We start from the raw sequence: 21,698 nt of genomic DNA on the forward strand, positions 1-21,698 counted from the left end.
CGGTGTGGATCTGGAAGTGAAGGTGTTCGGCGGTCGTGAGGTTATTGTCGGAGCTGGTCGTGACTCGGATGGAATTCTTATGGGCGATGGCGATGCCCGCTCCTGTTTGGTTGGAGCGGTCTTTTCGGATGATCTTGTAAGCGTCCGGGATGGCTATGGCGATGTCGGGTGCAGATGAGGCGTTCATCCAGGTTTCTGTAAGGAAGGCGACATCCGGCGATGTAGTGTCGAGTAGGTCCCAGAGTTCAGTGGCGTGTTTGTGGACCGAGCGGGTGTTCAGCAGGATGCACTTCAGGTGGTTAGAGTCGGAGCTGTGTTTGGAGGGGGAGATTTGGTGTGGGTCCTGATGCAGGCGAACTTGCAGGAGTTGCAGGCGAATGGTCCGTGGGTGTGTCCTGGGGCAGCTACGCAGCATTGTGGGGAGCATTTGGGGTTAAGGGCAAGGAGGGTATCAGCGTCATACGTTATGTGGGCGGGGTGGCTAATGCGGGGACCAGGGGGTCTGGCGCTGGGCGCGGTCCAGGCGCGGACGGGCGTAGACGGGCTTACCTTTGGCGCACCTTCGGCACGCATGGGGCGCGTCCGCTGCACGTGAACGCTGCGTGCAGAGGCATCTGTCATATGTGGATAGTGGGGGGGAGGGAGGATCAGCTGGGAGGCGGGAGCGGGGCGGAGAGGACGGGCTCCGAGGCACAATAGCAACAAAATGGCAGCAAAGTGAAACCGGGAACAGGATGGGGCACACAGAGTAATAGAAGATCAGTAAACTATCTCAGAAGTAAGCGCTACAAATATCCCTGATTCCTGGCACTGATAGTGAGCTGACTAGACTACGGTAACTCCCTACTGGTCGGTACAAGGGAAGGACTTCTCTCAAGACTCCAGGTGGTTCAAAACACAGCAGCTCGCCTTGCTCTGTAACGTCCCCCACAATCTCCAGCTGAACCCCTACTGTGCCTGTTCCACTGGTTGTCCATAAAAAGGGCTGTATTTAAGCTCCTATATATTGTCTTTAAAACACTGCAAGGAAGGGCACCAGTCTATCTGAAAAATAAATTACATCCTTATGTCCCCACCCGACAACTCAGATCCAGCAACCAGTTATTACTGTGGCTTACAAGGATAAATAAAGCCAGACTGGGTGTTCGTTCCTTTTCATATCTGGCCCCCATCAATGGAACAAACTGCCTTTCTACATTAGTTCCTGCACTAATGTAATTCAGTTAAGAAAACTCCTCCAAACCTGGTCATTCAATCTCTGACTGGACATGCTTTTCCTTCTTCGGCACCAAGAGATTCCCCTGGGAATGATCCATTGCACTTAACAAATAAAATATTAATAATAATGGTTGCTAACCATTGCATTATGTTATTCCTGGACTACACATTGACAGTGAATTGCCATACGACCACATTACAACACTTTAAGCAAGAACTCCACTTCCAGTACTCCTTGCTCTTCCCAGCTCATTTGCGAATAATCCTTGAAGGAAAATCCTTCTTCTTTACTGAGACTGAGGTGGCATGGGCCTAGATGGATAAACATGCTGGAGATGGCACAACCTCCCCGGCCCAAACCTCAGACTGGGCAACTGTGACTCGCAAGTGTCGACGAGCGTCCACTCTTAGTGTGACACTTCACCGGTGACTCTGCACTCCCCTGATCTTGAACAGGTCATTCTCAAGAGGAAGCAAGCTCCTGGGGGCTGTGTCTTCTATCCATGCTGCCAATGGAGACATGGACACAGACGTCAATCCTCAAGACTCCTCCAAAATAGAACGCGACTCATCGGGATCCTGCACCCCCTTTTGAACACATACGCTGCCTGCAATGATGACACATATGACAGGTAAAATTCTTTAACCAAACCGTATGCCCCACTCCTCCACCTCCACTTGTTTCTCCCTCTAGCTTTTACTCCCTTACCCCCTTTATTGTCTCTGTCCTACTATTCTCTTCTCCTGATGATACTGAGTAGACTACACCCACTCTGATCGTCCTTTATGAGCACTCCTTTCTTCCCTGATTCCTCACACCATGCTGCTTCCTCTTTGTGTGCCTGTTTCTGCCTTCTCCCTGCCTCATGCAGGAAGTCAAGGGGCCCATTCTCTCTCCCCTTATCTCTTACTCAGTACGAGATTCAAACAACATTAGGAGGAGGTAACCCCGCTTATGCGAGGAACCCCTCTCTTGCCAACATCACTGTCTCCAGCAGCAGCCCTGTTTCAAGCTGCACACAAACCTTTGCACACTTCCATCTACACACCCTTCACTCTGACCCTGTTACCCATATGACACCCGGCCCGACCGGTCATCCCAACCCCATGCGTTCTTATTTGCGCAGTCAAGCGCCAACATAGTAGTCCTACAAGAGGCACATATCACTCAGGTGGAATTAGCACACCTCCTCCATTGCTGGTGGGGTCGAGGTTACTTGATAAACTTCTCCTCTAATGCAAGGGGGGTACTTATCTGGGTTCGCCCAGGGACCCCCTTCGTGGCCTCCGACTCAGCTATAGACCCTAATAGTTGCTACTTATTTGTGGACGGCACACATGAGGAGCGATGTCTGCTGCTTGGCATGATATATGCCCCCACCACGAAACTATCTGCCATCTTGGATGAGCTCTCAGGGGTGATGGCGCACTGTGAGGGCAATCCCCTGGCTTCTGGGCAGAGATTTTAACAGCATACTAGACATATTCCTGGATGGGTGCTACCGCCACTCCCTCTATCCCCCACACAATACTAAGCGCCTGGGGTCCTGGCTACATCACTAGGCACTGGCAGACATATGGCATTAACACCACACACAGGACAGGGTATATTCATTTGTCTCCCACCCCATGGCCTGATTGTATGCTTCAATCGTATTGTCCTATGTGAAACAAGTGACTATTTGGAACACGCTCAGACCACAACCCCCTAATATCTGCAGATCTGTTGGGGCACAGCACCCTCTCTTATACCAACCTGTCACTCTTGCCCTGAGGCACTTGAGCATGTGATTCTCCGTGCTACTCTGTGTGCCTCAAGTCCTTGTGGGAAAGCGGCTCTTTTGACATGGTAGTCCGCACTTTTAGCTTGATGCCTGATATAATTTTGAAGTCTAAGTGCACTGGGTCCCTGCTAACCAGGTTCTTAGTGCTGTTGTGTTCTAATCTAGGACCCCGATCAATACTGTGACCGTATGCCCCTATACGGCTATAATCCATTCATACCCCTATAATGGCATAAACGATCAAGAGCGATATTTCAGAAACTCGTCTCTGGCCTAACACGATCAGAGCCACATTTCAGAATCTCTTCCTCTGCAGCTCATCAGAGCAAATGACACAGCAGAAGCCACTATCTAAGATTCCTAGATTACACTCCGAGTTCTTCAACAAGATAAAACTCAGCAACCTGGGAAAGCCCCGCTTGCTATGTTTTGATTAGTAATAGAACTCTAATGAGCACTGAGAGACGATCACTTCCTAGTGACATCTTTATTGACGTCTTATGTCCAAAATCTTACGTCAAACAAGGCCCCTTTCAGGTATAAATATTAAAATATTACCAACGTTGCCTTAAGCAAACGCTGCCTCAATGACATCGATGATAGCGATGGTGTGGTAAACACAGGAGCAGAACAGCTGTCCCTTACAGAGCCCAGCAGATGCAAGCTGCCCACGGACGCTGCCCCTCCTCCTCCTTGGCGCGCTGAGAGAGACGCTGTCTTTTCTCTTGCTGAGAAAATCCAGCTCCGGCGTTTCCAGCCTACTCTTGCGAGTGACTGGGATATCGAGTCCTGGAAGGAGATACAAGACTTCCAACATTTTATTTCAGAGGTATGGTGTTGACTAAACCCTTAGAGAGAATTCTTGAAGCAAACCTTGGCAAAACCAACTTAACTAAAACTGCTACTTACTTACTCCCTTCCAAGTATTAGGCTTAGGTCAGGTACCCTGGGGTAGGCGTAGTTAGAAGCACCAGTTGAGTATGTTAGCTGAATGTATATATGAATGTATATATTTTATTCATTTTAACCATTGTATGTTTAAGAAACCATATCAATGCTTTTACAGTATTATTTCGCAATCCTCATTTTACTGTACGCACTTTTTATAATAACTAGTCTTGCAATTGTGGCAATTCATTTCTCTTGCATGAGAAGAAAGACTGTTCAATAAATAATACCTTTTTATTGAAAACGCCCGTTTCTCTGTTCTCTGCATCTTGGTGAAAGTAATCTGCACAACTGACTGAGTAAAATAACTGTCTATTGTTTCACACGACTCTAGAGATTGACTCTTATTCTAAGGAGCAAAGTTGTCATGTTTATGCGGTTGTTGGAAAACTAAATCCCTTCTTGTCTGTACCAGGGAAGCTGATCACTTCCTATTCAGTCAAGAAAGTTTCCAGTGACCTCTGAGCTAGTTAGTAACAAACCCAATTAAGTTTAGCATAGTCAGTAGAGACCTGGAAGACCGCACTTCAACGTGAAAACTGCTGTTTATGTTATATATGTTATATATAGGGAAAATAGGAACTACATTACAGTGCCATATCACTTTCCTAAAAATGTACCATGATTGCCACAGCTTCAGCCACCCCTGCAAGTCCCTGCAAATTATACCCCTGGTTCATAGGGCATGGGTACGTAAGAGGGTCAACTGGGGCGGCATCAATTATTGTACTACCCCAGGCTGCGTGTCTAGGTGCAGAAAAAAACAAATAGTTAACATGGCACTCAGAAAGGTCCTGATATTGTAGGGCCATATCGGCTCATGCAGATATGTCCACACATTGGGTATAGTGCACCCTCCCTTAGGGCTTTAGGGCCCTCAGTAGGGATGTCAACTATGTAATGCTTATCACCAAGTAGAAACCACAGTTGATGGACAGAATACCGAACAATGTCATACATTCACCCCAGTACAGAGATCTGGACCTAAATCCATCGTTTTTTGCACTCTACACCAACCCTGTTCCCATGAGGCACAGGGTCAGACTAATTTGCATATGGCCATGTCATTCTTGATGAAGTACGGGAGGAAAATGCCAAATTGTAGCAATTTTATGATAGGTGCTGCGCAGATTAATTTTACCTCCTCATTTTCCTATTTGGGTATTTTGTTTGAGTAGTATGGTACTTGAAAACAGGCCATAAATTCTAGAAAGTTACACTTCATGAAAGCGACCACAGCGCCGTACAATTTTGCAACTTAACTTGGCTAGAAGCCTTTGAGTAAAACATTAACCATCTATAAAGCGCTTATTGACAGCTCTGTATGGGGCAGCAGCTGGTAGATATTGTAATAGTCAACCCTTCCAGCCTGTGGAGAATGTCTTTCTTAGGAATCTCCTCTCAGTCCCCAAGAGTTCCTATTCGTTTGCCGCTCACAGAGGAGGATCCATGAATGGGCGTTTGCTGCTGTGTTGACTTCAAGGTCCAGGAGCCCCGGGAGAGAGTTCACCTGTGCCCAACCCGCCCTTCCTCCAATAAGCGCTACATTACCTTTCGCGGCCCTCACATCGCCAAGGGCCGGCCCGTTTGAGCCCATTCGAGTACGGACAAGGACAGGCTGGGCCCCCCTCTAACCTGTTACATCTGAAAACGTTAGTTTATACGTTTAGCTTTGTTCACATAAGGCATTAGCCCAGCTTTCGTCTTCATAAACTTTCCTGGCTTAAGTTTACGGTAGTGAAACTTTTGCAATGGCTCCTGCCAGTGGAAAGGGGAAGCACCCACCTATGAGCGGCTCTGTCGCTGGCACCCTAGACCAGTTTATGGTAAGGGAAACTTCCGTATTGGCTCATGAAATCGCAATGACTGAGCGGAGACTATCTCTGGAGACTGTACAGCCCAAACGTTCATCTTTGGGAGGGCTGATTTATTTATTTATTTTAAGGTTTTATAGAATGCAAACTTGACCCGTGAGGGTATCAGGGCGCTTTACATATTCAAAGGGTAATATAGACCTGTACATCATAGAGCTTACAGAATTTCGGGGTCATAAGGTAGGGAGGAGATCCCAAAGTCTGCAAAGTATGCAAAGTCCCCGGAGAGACTCGTGGATGTGACTATTGAAATTCCAGCACAGGGGGGAGTTATTGACCAGTCTCCGCACGCCACATCAACCATAGCCGATACTACCGCCACACTGGAACCCCCAGTTAACTCTAAACCTGTGGCCCCAGCACAAACAGTCTCTGATGGTATCTCATTGCAACGAGTATCAACAAGGTCCATATGTAGCGCCAAACCCTATGCTACGGCCCATGTGCCTGAATCTGCTGCAAAGAGAAAAAGAGGAGGGGCCCAGAGAAAGTAAATTGCAGACAAACCTAATCCGGCTGGCGCTTCCCAGACTCCCACATTGTCGGCATCTCCGGAAAGGAGGTCACTCTCCACTTCCTTGGGCTCACCCTCGATTGACTTGGTTGGGGCTTTACCTTTCCAAGCTAATGAGGCTTTCTGGAACAAGCTGGGTGTGTTACTCACCTCTTCATTGACCCCTATCATTGAGAGACTATCGCTTATTGAGGACAAATTGCTGCATCTTGACTCACTTCTTCTATTAAATCATCCCAGTTGGGATAATCCTCTGAGTTCACAACGGGGTCCCCCAGATTCAACTGAGAGCACTTCTTGTAATTCTCGGAGCACCATTCATCAGCCATGTGTGCCGCCCAGTTTGCCATGTACTTCTGTTATTGGGACTGTTGAGGGCAGTACAATCTCGAACACTGGCTATATGCAAATTGGGGGGGCCTCATTGAATAAGCCTTTGTGTCCAGAGTCTCGTCCTCTAGGGGGAGACAACGTACCCAATTCCTCGCTTAATGTTAAAGGTTATGATGACCGACGTCCCACTTTACTCCCTGCGTAGTGACCCCTCGTTTACCATGTATTAACTTACCCCCAGGAACAGGGAGCTAAAAAATAAGTGCACACACTGGTTAAACACGAACAAACCATTACCACCACAGGTGCATAGGGAAATCTTATTCGCTCGAAGAGTTGGCTGGGTGGGTCAAGGCAGGAAATGTTTTGAGGGGGACTGCATTGGGATTAACTTCAGAGACAGGAGGGTGGTTGACTATATAGGTAACTGGCACCCGGGGAGGGGGGTCACTGGGATTGAGTTATTTCCCCTTACCTTTTTCTATCCCCACTAACAATCCCACCCTCAACTAGAGAGGAGAGCTAGACCATGGGAAAGATGTGACACTTCAGCTCAGGTGGCTAGTGTAAATTCTTGGGATCATACCTTTAATAGTTTGCCATCAGTCCCTCTCCCTCTAAGCAATAGGTTCAGTGTTTGGACCAGCTGGATTAACTGCCCCTGCATATAACCTTGTTGTGAGGTCCTATCTACTAGGACCTTGGATCGGCCATGAGGATACTTACCCTTGTGGTGGTATAGCGGCCTCCCGCGAGGAGGAGCGGAGTGGGGAACCATCCAGGGTGGTGCTGGGGATGCACAGGTCGATAGCACTCTCATGTCAGGCTGGGAGGGGTCAGACCCCTCATTTGTACTCAAGGATCCATTGCCAGGCCTCGACAGGCCAATGAATTGCAGAGCCTACAGGGTGGTGAAGTTTGCGATCAGCAATTGAAGATGTTTGTTTCCACCCCAAGATACAGTGAACGCTGTAGGGAACGTAGTTTGCAACTCTATTGGTAATGAAGAAATTACTGGTGTGAGCGAGGCAGTGAATTCTTCCGGGGATAGCGATCTACGTTCCCCTAGTGCAGCTACGCAGAGCCACAAGATAACAGTGCATCAGGGTCTAAAAATCCTGTCCTGGAATGTGGCTGGTCTAATAGCTAAGATGGATCAACTGGGTTGGGGTGAATTTATCGATACCCAGGAGATCTGTCTATTCCAGGAGACGTGGTCCCTGGACCCCACAGATAGAGTAGGGTTCCCAACATTTTTTGTAAACCATCTACACAGGTGCTCAGGGGAAGACCCTCAAGAGGTCTGTGTATATGGGTCGCTACTCATATTGAATGTGAAGTAAAGTTGATAGAAACCCACTACCCGGACATCCTATATAGCATGGTCTCCCCCAATAATTCCCTAAAGTCTGTCATCATCAATGTTTACTCTCGTCCTGTTAGGCACGGACAGATCTCACAGATGCTAGATTCTTTGGTGGCCTTTCTTACCACGTTGCCCGAGCAAGTCTTCCTTATCATTGTGGGGGATTTTAATTGCCATTTTGAACCTTTAATTGGCTTACCCCACCCCATTACGAGTGAAGAGCACTCATCCTGCGGAATTCCGATTTGTAATCACTACCCAATTAAGGCTTGGACTCCCTTAGTTCTGCAAATTACTACTCTCACTCTAAACCTCTCTTTAAGGGCTTGTAATGGTCGCTTATCAGGCGATAACCCTGGCAAGTTTACCTTTGGGAGGACGGGTCAGAATTCAACTATAGATTGCGCCCTGGTAAATGTGGGTTTTTGGCATAGATTTTCAGGTGCACCCTTGCACAGAAAGTGACCATAACCCTCTGGTTATAACTTTGGATTGGCCCAAACTGGAACCAGTTCATGCTGATAATAGTATACCTCCCCCTGATTTGCTATTAACAGATGGGGGTAGAAGGATTCGATGGGCCACCTTCACACAAACTCCAGAGGCAATGGCATCCCTGTACAAATCTATTATTCCCTTCTAGAAAGGGCACGCCTCATTACTAAAAGTGCTGATGCCAGTGATTACCTTGAGGAGTTGGGGAATAACCATCTGGATTTGGTAGGCAACCTGGCAGGGTACTTTTTTAACGATTCAATCCCCAAAAGGAAAAAAAGCTAGATGCAATAACCCCGGGTACAATAGGGCTTGTAAAGACGCAAAAAGCTCCCTTTTGGCAAACCTTCGTGAGGGGGGCAACACGAGCATCAAGGCAGCAAGGGTACATTTTAAGAATACTATTTTAGCTGCAAAACGTGAATGGGAAATTAAAAGGTGGCAGGCAATAAAGACTGCTTTAATACATAAAGACCCAAGGGGTTTTTGGAACCTGGTGAGAACAGGTAATTCCGAGTGTAGGTCTGCCATCGAACCGAACCTCGGGGAAGAGGTCTGGCATTCCCATTTTAAACTTTTATATTTGAAGAATCGATCGGAAGATTCTGAGATGAGCTCCCCAGTCATAGATCTAATGGAGGTAATTCCTGTTGATATAACACCTTACACGCTGGAGGAGGTAACAGCAGCTATGGCCAAACTTTTGCCTAACAAGGTCACAGGCTTGGACCGGGGATCCAGGAGACTTGTTTAGATCTGAACCGACCATCTGGACCCCGTATCTGCAGTCCCTCTTTGACGCAGTCCTGTGTGGTATGAATCACCCCCCAACTTGGGCAGGGGCGGAGTCTCAACAACAGATCAGCTGTTCAGTCTTCAGCTGATCTTTTGGAAAACCACTATATTGGAAGGCGGCTCCCTCTACCGTACGTTCGTGGACCTCAAATCTGCGTTCGATATGGTAGATCGAACCCAGCTATGGACCTTATTGCTTGAGATGGGAGTACCAATTTACCTCTGCCAACAGCTCAAACGACTCCATGATGGCACTTTTACCAGGGTAAGATCAGGAAAAGGTGGAAAACTCATAGTGCCTTTCCTTGTTGAGAAGGGGGTGAGACAAGGCTGGGTACTTGCACCCACACTCTTCTCAATGGTTTAATCGAGGATTTGTTGGCTGTAAGGGACATAGATTCCCCAAAACTCGCTAATCGCAAAATCCCCGTGCTGATGTTTGCGGATGACATGCTGCTCCTCTCTAAAACACCCATGGGGATGCAGCATGTCCTTGCAGCATTTAGCTAGTTTTGCAAGAAAAGAAATCTGGAGGTTAATATAAAAAAACAAAATACATGGTCTTCCACGCTGACTCTACTAATTGTCCCCCCCCAACTTGGACTCCAAGCCCCTAGAGAGGGTCCCGGTACTCGACTACCTGGGGCTCACTATAAACGAGAAAATGGACTGGAGGCCACAGATTACTATGGTAAATCTAAAACTTACCCAAACAGGTGGGGGCATCCTAAAAGTCCATAGAAGCTGCACTGTCATTGGCCCTTCGGTAAAAATGTATAACGTCCAAGCAAGGGGGGCCACTGTGTATGGAGCGAAACTCTGCGGTCACTGCCCCAGTAAATTCTTGACAGTGACAGAAAACAACTTGTTAAAAGGCAACTTTTGAGCCTCCCCCTGATTGCTCTCCGCCCACTCCAGTACTGGCGACGGTTGTGGAGTACGCCAGAACTGGAAAACTTTAAAGAGGAGTTAAAATCAGTCATGTTAATTAGGGGGGCAGGGAAGATCCCTTGGCTGACTTTCATCCGGGATTCGATTTGTAACAGAGAGAAACGATTTATGGACGGAACCCGAACAGGCCTGCTTAGCTACCTCCAAACAATCCCTAACTTTGGCCTAGACTGGATATAGAATGGAACGTCTAATCCAGTCTATAGACTCCTCCTGGCAGCCAAGAAACTTTTCCTCCAATTCAGGCATGGGACGCTTTCGCTCTATGTCTTTACGAACAGGTGGGCGGAGGGAAAAAAGTTGCTACGTCCCGGTTGCAAAACTGTAGAAGAAACCGAGATACATCTTTTTTTGTCTTGCATATAGGATGGCCAGGGCCAAATGGATCCTCCAACTTTGTAGGAATCTGAGTATTAAAAGACATAATGTGGCCTATAGGATATTTAAATATGACACCTGCCCAGTTTTTGCTGTACCTATCGCCAAGTTTTAATTTGCAATGTGGTGTAAACTTAGGCGTCATGTGTTAGGCTGAATGGAGAACTTTGACGGTCCTTAACCATGACAAGATCAATTATTTGGATTTACAATGCCCTTAGCACCCTCCGATCCTTTCTAGATTTCTTAGTGTAATCTATTTATTTTTTTAATATAGGCTGTTTTAAATGAGTTTGACAATTAAATTGCTGCTAATGATGCCTGAAAGCGTAATACCAATGTATGTACAAAGGCTCCATGCTGTATTCTTGCCCGGGTGTTTGTTGCTGCTCCATTTGTTTGGGAGCGGGATAGTACTTGATAACCGAAATTTCACTATTCCCTAGTCTTTCCATTATGTTCTTTTAATTTCTCTAAATTTGTAATTTCCTAATTGTTATTTTTATGATGAAGTAGATGTATTAATATTATATTGTATTAAGTACTTTTATGGCTGTAACCTGACGAAATAAAGTGGTACTGACTGACTGACTGACCTATTCGTTTGGTTGTCACTCTAAATGTGGGCCTCCTTTTATTTTATTTTATTTTTTATTTTGCTAGTATCCAGCCAATGCTTTTATGGCATAAGATTTGGACCTGTGAAGACTCTATAAAGCACTGTGCTAAACTGTCCCTACTTGCACAGATTCATTGGTTGAACTATATTAAGCATCTTTGTATCGATCTAGGAAATGCTGAATACTTTGACTGTCCTGACACACTAGATTGTATTAGTAGAAAAGAACTAAAGAAGGCCTGTTTATCTTTGTTTGAGGACCTTCGGTTGACCACTGAACTTACAAAGCTAATGTTCCCAAGAACCAGATGATTTTGGTCATCTTGATTTACAACCATACTTTAATTTTGTACTTAATTCCTGTCACAAGTTTGTTTTACCTCACTTTAAATTGGGTATATTAAATCGCCAGACTGCTTTTCGTGCTATAAATAATTAGTCTGTAGTTTTAATTAAATGCAATTGTGACAATTTTTCAAAAAATTACCCTGCACAATTTGTTTTTGCACATTTTATAGGGATATGAGAAAGTGTTTCTGTTCTTGCAAACTTTACCTCCTTTACAAATATGTTATACTGTGTCAAAATATCTACAGTCTGTGATTCATCTTAGGAAATCTTTGAGTCATTTGAATGACCCTGTCTTGTCAAGATGAATTTACGTGTATTGAGTTATTTTCACTACAAGAGAATATTGTTTTTATACTGTAATTTTATATGTACGTTTCTCTTTTTAACCTTTTCGAGCAAATTTTGTTTTTAATTTCCATATGCTATAAAGTACTATGAGTTTTTTTAAATGAAAATTGAGTGAAGGTGATTTATGATTTTGATTCTGACTCGCAACTGCTATTGCAGCCTATGTGTCTTGTACATCCTTGACTTTATGATAAGGTTTGTAAAATTCCTATAATATTATTTTTAAAAAAAATGAGGTACTATGGTACCCTGAGTACCTGAGTACCATTTATGATGTAAAATGCAGTACACTTGGAAAACAATGAATTTATATGTGAATTGTCACCCCCATTGTCTTTTCCAGTATTTCACATTATGACAAATTCAGCATGAAACACTGACTAGTTAAACAGAAAATCTATATGGAAATTATTTATATATCTTGGTACAAGAAAAGAATATAGACTGGGAAAGACTTCTTAACCACTGAACACTGTTTATTTTCACCTCATTTCTCTGGTGCTGTTGGAACTGGCCCTTTTTGCAGGGTTATCCCCAAACTTTTTGCTTCTTCCTCCCTTATTTTTCCTGACCTGTGGCTGTTGCTGATTAGTGCTAAAGTGCATATGCCCTCTGCGTAAATTGTTATTATGATTGGATATACATGATTGGCATATTTGTATTACCACGAAGTCCCTAGTAAAGTGCACTGGGTGTGCCAGGGCTGGTGATGGCAAATGCTACTAGTGGGCCTGCAGCACTGATTGCGCCACCCACATGAGTTGCCCTAAAATGGTGTCTCAGGCCTGCCACCGCAATGCCTGTGTGCAGTCTGTGAACTGCCATGTCCTCCTGGTCAGTGTCCCCACTGACCAGGCCTAACTCTTCCCTTTCTATGCACATTGGTCACCCCTATGGAAGGCCCAAGGTACCCCCGTGGGCAGGATGCAGTGTATATGAAAGGTAGAGCATGTACTTGTGCAGATGACATGCTCTGGTAGTGAATTACAACAATTTTCGTTTTTCATTGCCGCAAGGCTATCTGCTCCATAGGCTATCATAGGGGGTGCTGGCTACGGTGGCTACCAGCATATCTTCCCATATGAGCAAGATAGGACATAAAAGTCTGGTATCCCTGAACTCAGAATTTAATAACACATCTTTTAGGAAAGGTGTTTTTTAACTCCTGTGTTTGAGAATAGCACTTTTAGAAGTTGCTGTTCTCTTTCTTGACCTTTCTGTGTGCGTTGGTCTGTTTGTGGATTGACTGTCTGGTTTGAGAGTGACAGGGGCTGGGGATTCCCCAGGAGGCTGGCTGAGTCAGCCCTAGGCTGAATGACTGCATTTGCAACTTGAGCAGTGGGAGGAGATAGCACCTGTCTCCACCTCGTGCTGGACGGCTGTCGACCCTGCCCCTCACTCTGAAAGGAAAGGAAAGGAGAAGTCATGAAAACAACGTGCTCAAGGAACACCCAGAACTGTTTCAGACCGGGCTCAGAGCCCTCCTGCACAAAGGGAACAAAGACTTTTAGGGCTATAAGTACAGGACCCCTGACAACAGAAAATTAGATCATCGTGCCTTTGCGAGATAAACTTCCTACGGAACCTACGCACCAGAATCCATACAGACCGGATTTGTCGCAACATATCCACTGCTGCAGCTTTGTTGCCGCATCGCCTCCCCAAGGTCTCAGGAGCAATGCATCGCTTGTTTTCCACCGCACCAGCTTCAGCTTTTGGAACTTTGTCGCATCTAAAGGTACTGTTGGCTAAACGTAACGCAACTGTGAACTTTTCACGCAACTGTGGATTATTTTTATTGCAACCTTAAGAACTCTTTCGCAACCATATTCTTGAACTGTGTATGTTGGATTTCTGTTGTTTTGGTCTCGTGTAGTTTAGATTAAATACCTTTATTTTTCAAAACTGTTGTGGAGTCAGTTTGTGGTGTTTTCACTGTGTTACTGTGAGTGTTGGTACAAATACTTTACACATTGCCTTCTTATTAGCCTTGACTGCTCGTGCTAAGCTACCTAGAGGATGAGCAGGGGTTAACTCAGAGGGTTTCCTCCTTACCCTGACTAGAAGCAAGAGTCCCTATTTGGACAGTGGTACCTACCTCTGCCAACTAGAGACCCCCAGTTCTAACAGGTGCCATACAAGTATGCAGACCCAGCTGTAGACACTAATGAAAAGTTAAAATTCTATCCTTTCCCCAAACTAATCACTCTAATTGTGTAACCGGTTAGAGGCAGACTGGACTTTATATTGGGCTTTCAAGCACGCCCTTGAAAACTGAAGAGGCTTTTATCTTTTGCAGCTAAATACGTTTTTTATCCTGAGGGGCACATTGTCTATAACTTCACTTTATTTACTACCCTGGATTCCATCGACATGGAGAAATCTGTTTGAGATATCTGCATAGATATCGTTATGGACCATGAAAGAGGTCCACAGTTATTTCTGAAAAATCCCAATACAATACACCTGGTCAAAGCTTATGTTTCTCAATGATTATGATGTAAGCCATCTGCCAGACCACCTTTGGGCCTGATTGCAAGTTTTGGCACTCATGGAGCAGGCTTCTCTGCTCCAGAACTGTTGAAAGTCAATGTTCCTGCCCGATTACAAGCAATTTTGTGGTCTGGCAGGCAGCGTGGCAGTCCCGCTGTAGTGCTGTTTAAAGGCTCATTGTGATTCTTAAACAGCAACGACATGGAACCCTCAGTGCAAGTTGCCGGCACGGGAAGAAATGTACCATGTAGTGCATTCTTTCCCATGCACAGGGGCAGGAGGGGGCACTATAGGTCATCCATTTTTTTTGTTGCCTCACCATCACCCTTTTCATGTCAGGGCGACAGCCATGAAAAGACTGTGGAGAGTCAAAACAAAATATGCTTGGCGGTGCTGCTGTGGCACCAGCAGCATATTTTGGCCTCGAACTACCGCCAGACCACTGTAGTAGCAGTGGTTCAGTGGTGGTCCAACCGCCACACTTATAATGCAGTGGGTGGTCCCGTAGTGTGGTGGTGGTCAGAACGCCACTACAACTGTAGTCATAATAAGGCCCTAAGTTTATGATGTTCAGAATGGGGACTGTAAGGAACTGTACTGTGAGAGCAGGCTCTGATCACCTTAAAAGAGTGCATAATATAGACTATTTAAGAGTCAGGGTTTCAGATATGTTTAGCTAGGAACCCCAACTTACTTCTTATTAAACATAAAGATTCGTCTGTTTTACGAATGCATAAAAAGTCAAACTCTCATGCATTATTACCTGCTAGAAGTGTACCGTGCGTGAGCTAAGAGCGCCGCATCTCTTGCCGCAAACGTCAGGGGATATACTAATACCCAGCAACTGGCCACAGCTGAGAATAGCTTTTCAAGGTCACTGCTAGCTTCTCTGGCCAGTACCTTTTGATTAATATTTTTCTTGATTTACGTATCAATCGAGTTAATCACCTGGTTGCAGTAAAGCCACTGATATATTGGGTATGTCTGTGGACTACCCCAGAACGTAAGGAATACAGGGATTCTGCAAGGAAAATTATAACCCTCAGTAATGTCCAGAAAATTCTCTGGTTTAAATTTGTACCTAAGCTGTTTTTGATGCTTGGCCTCAAAAATCTCTAAATTAATGTTAGCACCATATGTAAATCAGATGTTAAAATTAGTAAAGAACAGTCGCTGGCTTTTACATGCGAGTAATGTGTTTTACACGAGTGGCAGTTAACTGAGTGTTTTTTTTTATTCAAGGATTCTCTGTTGTTTTTACCCTATCTTGATTTGATGACTCCTTTACAAAGAGTCTACACCTGCGCTTTTGCGTTGGTTGTCTCCCAACATAAGTTGGTGGAAAAAAGACACTGGCTCTAATCTATGCCCTACCTGTGGGATAACACCCCAGACTTTGGAGCACTTCTTTTTTTTGCTCCGAGTATTCATATCAGAGGCGTAAATGGATACGGGCAATATGCCTAAACCTTGGATCCACATCCTATTTAACAGCCTATAGATTCTGACTAGAGAGACCTCCACTCCATTAGTATTTTCTGTCCGCCGCTATTTACCGGCTGTACGGTGCAAGACCAGAATTATCCTGTCTGTGAGATGCTGAAATAACAGAGCTGTATTAGGTATCTTTTTATCTTGAGTCTCTGCTGATTTAAATTAATTAAATTTTACATAGTATCACTCTGCGGACGAGCCATGCCCTCCAATGCAGGGTCATGCTTTCACGCTCTTAGTCTTTTAATTTCTACCCTTGTCAACTCGGAAAGTTCTGATCCAGGCATTAGTGCTAAGCCGCCTGGAGTACTGTAACGCCTTCCTGATTTCAGCCAATGAAGCTTCCATAAATAAATTGCAGGTAGTCCAGAACACAGCGTCCCGCCTAATTGCCAATGTCCCTCCTAGAACGGCCTCCATCCCCTTATTACAACAGCTGCACTGGTGTCCAGTGTTTAAACGAATTAAATTCAAGATCTGCTGTATGGTTCACATATCGCTACATGACATGGGTCCACGCTAACTCTCGGATAAACTCTCTAGGTACTTACCCTCCAGGTTTCTTCGGTCAGGGTCAAAATCACTTCTTTGCACTCAGCGATTTAACAGAGCTTGTTTGGGCGGAAAGGCCTTCTCCTACCTTGCCCCCCTTTATTGGAATCAACTCCCCACTCACATACGCCAATGTTTCAACTACCTGAAGTTTAGAATATTGCTGAAAACCTTTCTGTTCTAAGGCTTCCTGGCTGATGACAACAGTCACAGAGCGGAGATACCCCTATTGGGGTGATTCGGGTGCTCAGTAAGCTAATAAATATCAAATATCAAGTATCAATATGCATTCGGAGACCATATTCTGTCTAAATGATTTTTAAAGTACTTTACTGTGAAGATACATTTTCTTTGCTAACTTGGTTTATGAAAGGTAAAACTTATTTTAAGGGTTGTATTTTTTAGACTTAAATTTTATCTTGAAAGTTATTTTTACTTGTGTGATTTGATGGTTCTTGTAATATAACCAAAGAAAGCATTTTTTTAAATTTTGCTTTGACTGAACTCACTAACTGGATGAAAACCAACTGTCTCAATCTCAACAACGACAAGAAAGAAGTAGTGATGTTTGGCAACAACACCTCACTATTGGTGGCCGGCAAAATTCAGACCCACACCCTCACCCAGAACCCACAGCAGGAGCCTGGAAATATTAATTGGCAGCAAATTGGACATTACAGTGCAAGTCAATGCCTTCACTACATCCTGCATCATACACAGAAGATGCTGAGGAAGATCTTCAAATGGCTCCCAAGCGACATTAGAAAAGCCATCACTCATGCTGTCCTCACCAGTACACTAGAATATGGAAACACCCTCTACACCAGGATCACCAAGCACCTCACTAGAAGATTACATACTATCCAGAACTTGGCAGCCGGGCTCATCTTCAACCTCCAAAACTCACATCACACCACACCAAACCTCAAAGAACTACACTGACTCCTGATATACAAATGCACTCAATCCAAGCTCCATACAGCTCCTTCCATAAGTCGCCCAGACACCTAGTCCACATAACATAACATAACTAACATGACATAACATGGCATGGCATGGCATAGCATAGTATGTATTTCCCACTGCATCTCCCGCTGCATCTCCCCCTGCATCTTCCCCTGCATCTCCTACTGCATCTCCCTCTAAATCTCCCCCTGCATCTCCTACTGTATTTCCTGCTGTATCTCCCACTGCATCTCCCCCTGCATCTCCCACAGCATCTCCCCCTGCATCTCGCACTGAATCTCCCCCTGCATCTCCTATTGCATCTCCCCCTGCATCTCCCCCTGTATCTCCTACTGTATCTCCCACTGCATCTCCGCTGCATCTCCCACTGCATCTCCCCCTGCATCTTCCCCTGCATCTCCTACTGCATCTCCCTCTACATCTCCCCCTGCATCTCCTACTGTATTTCCCGCTGCATCTCCCACTGCATCTCCCCCTGCATCTCCTACTGCATCCCCCCCTGCATCTCCCCCTGTATCTCCTACTGTATCTCCCACTGCATCTCCCGCTGCATCTCCCACTGCATCTCCCCCTGCATCTTCCCCTGCATCTTCCCCTGCATCTCCTACTGCATCTCCCTCTACATCTCCCCCTTCATCTCCTACTGTATTTCCCGCTGCATCTCCCCTTGTATTTCCTACTGTATCTCACACTGCATCTCCTGCTGCATCTCCCACTGCATCTCCCCCTGCATCTCCCCCTGTATCTCCTACTGTATCTCCCACTGCATCTTACGCTGCATCTCCCACTGCATCTCCCCCTGCATCTTCCCCTGCATCTCCTACTGCATCTCCCTCTACATCTACCCCTGCATCTCCTACTGTATTTCCCGCTGCATCTCCCACTGCATCTCCCACTGCATCTCCTACTGCATCTCCCCCTGCATCTCTCCCTGCATCTCCTACTGTATCTCCCACTGCATCTCCCCCTGCATCTCCCACTGCATCCCCCCTGCATCTCCCCCTGCATCTCCCACTGCATCTCCCCCTGCATCTCCTACTGTATCTCCCACTGCATCTCCCCCTGCATCTCCAACTGCATCCCCCACTGCATCTCCCACTGCATCTCCCCCTGCATCTCCCCCTGCATCTCCTACTGTATCTCCCACTGCATCTCCCCCTGCATCTCCCACTGCATCCCCCCTGCATCCCCCCCTGCATCTCCCACTGCATCTTCCCCTGCATCTCCTACTGCATCTCCCTCTAAATCTCCCCCTGCATCTCCTACTGTATTTCCTGCTGTATCTCCCACTGCATCTCCCCCTGCATCTACCACAGCATCTCCCCCTGCATCTCGCACTGAATCTCCCCCTGCATCTCCTATTGCATCTCCCCCTGCATCTCCCCCTGTATCTCCTACTGTATCTCCCACTGCATCTCCGCTGCATCTCCCACTGCATCTCCCCCTGCATCTTCCCCTGCATCTCCTACTGCATCTCCCTCTACATCTCCCCCTGCATCTCCTACTGTATTTCCCGCTGCATCTCCCACTGCATCTCCCCCTGCATCTCCTACTGCATCCCCCCCTGCATCTCCCCCTGTATCTCCTACTGTATCTCCCACTGCATCTCCCGCTGCATCTCCCACTGCATCTCCCCCTGCATCTTCCCCTGCATCTCCTACTGCATCTCCCTCTACATCTCCCCCTTCATCTCCTACTGTATTTCCCGCTGCATCTCCCACTGCATCTCCCCTTGTATTTCCTACTGTATCTCACACTGCATCTCCTGCTGCATCTCCCACTGCATCTCCCCCTGCATCTCCCCCTGTATCTCCTACTGTATCTCCCACTGCATCTTACGCTGCATCTCCCACTGCATCTCCCCCTGCATCTTCCCCTGCATCTCTTACTGCATCTCCCTCTACATCTCCCCCTGCATCTCCTACTGTATTTCCCGCTGCATCTCCCACTGCATCTCCCACTGCATCTCCTACTGCATCTCCCCCTGCATCTCCCCCTGCTTCTCCTACTGTATCTCCCACTGCATCTCCCCCTGCATCTCCCACTGCATCCCCCCCTGCATCTCCCCCTGCATCTCCCACTGCATCTCCCACTGCATCTCCCCTGCATCTCCTACTGTATCTCCCACTGCATCTCCCCCTGCATCTCCCACTGCATCCCCCTGCATCTCCCGCTGCATCTCCCACTGCATCTCCCCCTGCATCTCCTACTGTATCTCCCACTGCATCTCCCCCTGCATCTCCCACTGCATCCCCCCCTGCATCTCCCCCTGCATCTCCCACTGCATCTCCCCCTGCATCTCCTACTGTATCTCCCACTGCATCTCCCCCTGCATCTCCTACTGTATCTCCCACTGCATCTCCCCCTGCATCTTCTACTGCATCACCCTCTGCTTCTCTACCTGCATCTACCGCTGCATCTCGCACTGCATCTCCTACTGTATCTCCCCCTGCATCTCCCCCTGTATCTCCTACTGTATCTCCCCCTGCATCTCCTGCTGTATCTCCCCCTGCATCTCCCACTGCATCTCTAACTGCATCTCCTGCTGCATCTCCTGCTCCCCCTCACTTCAAGGGTGAGGACATCCCAGCACGAGAGGAGTCCTTCTATGGTCCTCACACTCAAGACTAAAACATTTCTCCCTTAGACCACAGTGGAAATGTAGACTTTACAAACCAAGCTCAATGACGAGGCAATAATACAGATATTTTTTAAAGCGCTTTCGGGTTTGTAGGTGCTTTACAAATGGTACCACAATACAATACAGTTCTTACCTGGAGCATCTCCATGGATCTGAGAAGCCTGTGTAGTCCATGCTAAACTGGAGGTTGACCATGCTCCGCTGCAGGACCGCGCCAAACATGACGTCGCCCGCCTTGAAGACCCCCTCCTGGCTGCTGCATGTGAGTCCACAGCCGGGCTCATGGCCTGGAGCTTTGAAGGAAGAGCTTTGAAAAGTAACCTGCAGCAGGGTTAAAGTCAGCCACATCATTCTCAGGTGGGAAAGGGCCTTTCAGCACATTTTGGGGTGACGTTCGTCCCACAGAGCAGGACAGGTGATAGTTCTTGCAGCTCACTGGGGTTTTGCCCTCTTTGCCTCACACCGGTCTCTTAAGGCTGCTGCAGTCGAAATCCTCCAAGCTGTGGATACAAAATCACACCTGCTGGTGACACACAAACTGATGATTCAAAATGTAAACACCCACCAGGACCTGCATCCATCTCTACCACTGACTGCTTAGAGAAGTCACACCCCCTCATGTGTACACGCTGAGATTCTCAGAAAATGGCAAGTCCCAAAAATAGCTTCATATTTACTAAACAAAATTGAATGTGCGACTTGAGATGTAACCACATTTTCTCCCATGACTTTTCTGGACTCTCTCAGCATCAGTCATTCCCTTCAGTTCAACCCAAAAGAAAGTTAATTTCGCACCACTCTGGAATTAGTCAGTGTTACTTTTGAACGAGCTTAGATGGATATGCGACACTCGTCTAAGTACCAAAGAACATATAATGGTGCTGACAAAGTTGGTAATATATTTTACAACACGCTGTTTTGCACTTAATAATGAGAAGCCAGTCCTCCTAGTTTAAAAAAAATCATATGAGTAGATATGTGCTTATAACACGTTATTCCCCATTCCAACGTACCAAACAGTGCATGTTTTATTTGCAACACATGGGGGGAGCAGGGACAGTAGTGCTGGTACAGTTATCAGAGTAGGGTGCTGCCATCAATGTTACACCCCCCAAGTCATAGGGATTGTACAAATGTTAAAAATCCAACCATTGCCGAAAAAAAGGAGTGTAGGAAATGAGCCACGCCCACTCAGCGGGAGAGGGGAGAGGATGCGGTTTGGAGGCGGTGCTACATTCAGGAGCACCTTTCAAAATATATTTGGTTGTGCGCTGTCATTTACTGACAGCATATGTTCATTAAAATGGCCGCTACATTTCATGGGCATGCGGCTTTACTGATAGAACTCTACTGCGCCCTGCGACCCTCACGGATGGTTTGCCGCACTTTAATAATCCTTGATTTACAGAGCACAAACAAAATGCAGAATTCGGATTTTAAAGAACTATTATCATTTCAGCATATCATTAAGTAAAGTGCCCTGATTTTTTTTGATTTTACTAAAAATGTTTCTTTCCATCACACTTCAAAATTACAAAAAAACGTGCTTTATTTGGGCTTTCTTATATGCAGATATAG

Source organism: Lissotriton vulgaris, chromosome 3_1 (assembly GCF_964263255.1).
Source record: "Lissotriton vulgaris chromosome 3_1, aLisVul1.2, whole genome shotgun sequence".
NCBI lineage: Eukaryota > Metazoa > Chordata > Amphibia > Caudata > Salamandridae > Lissotriton > Lissotriton vulgaris.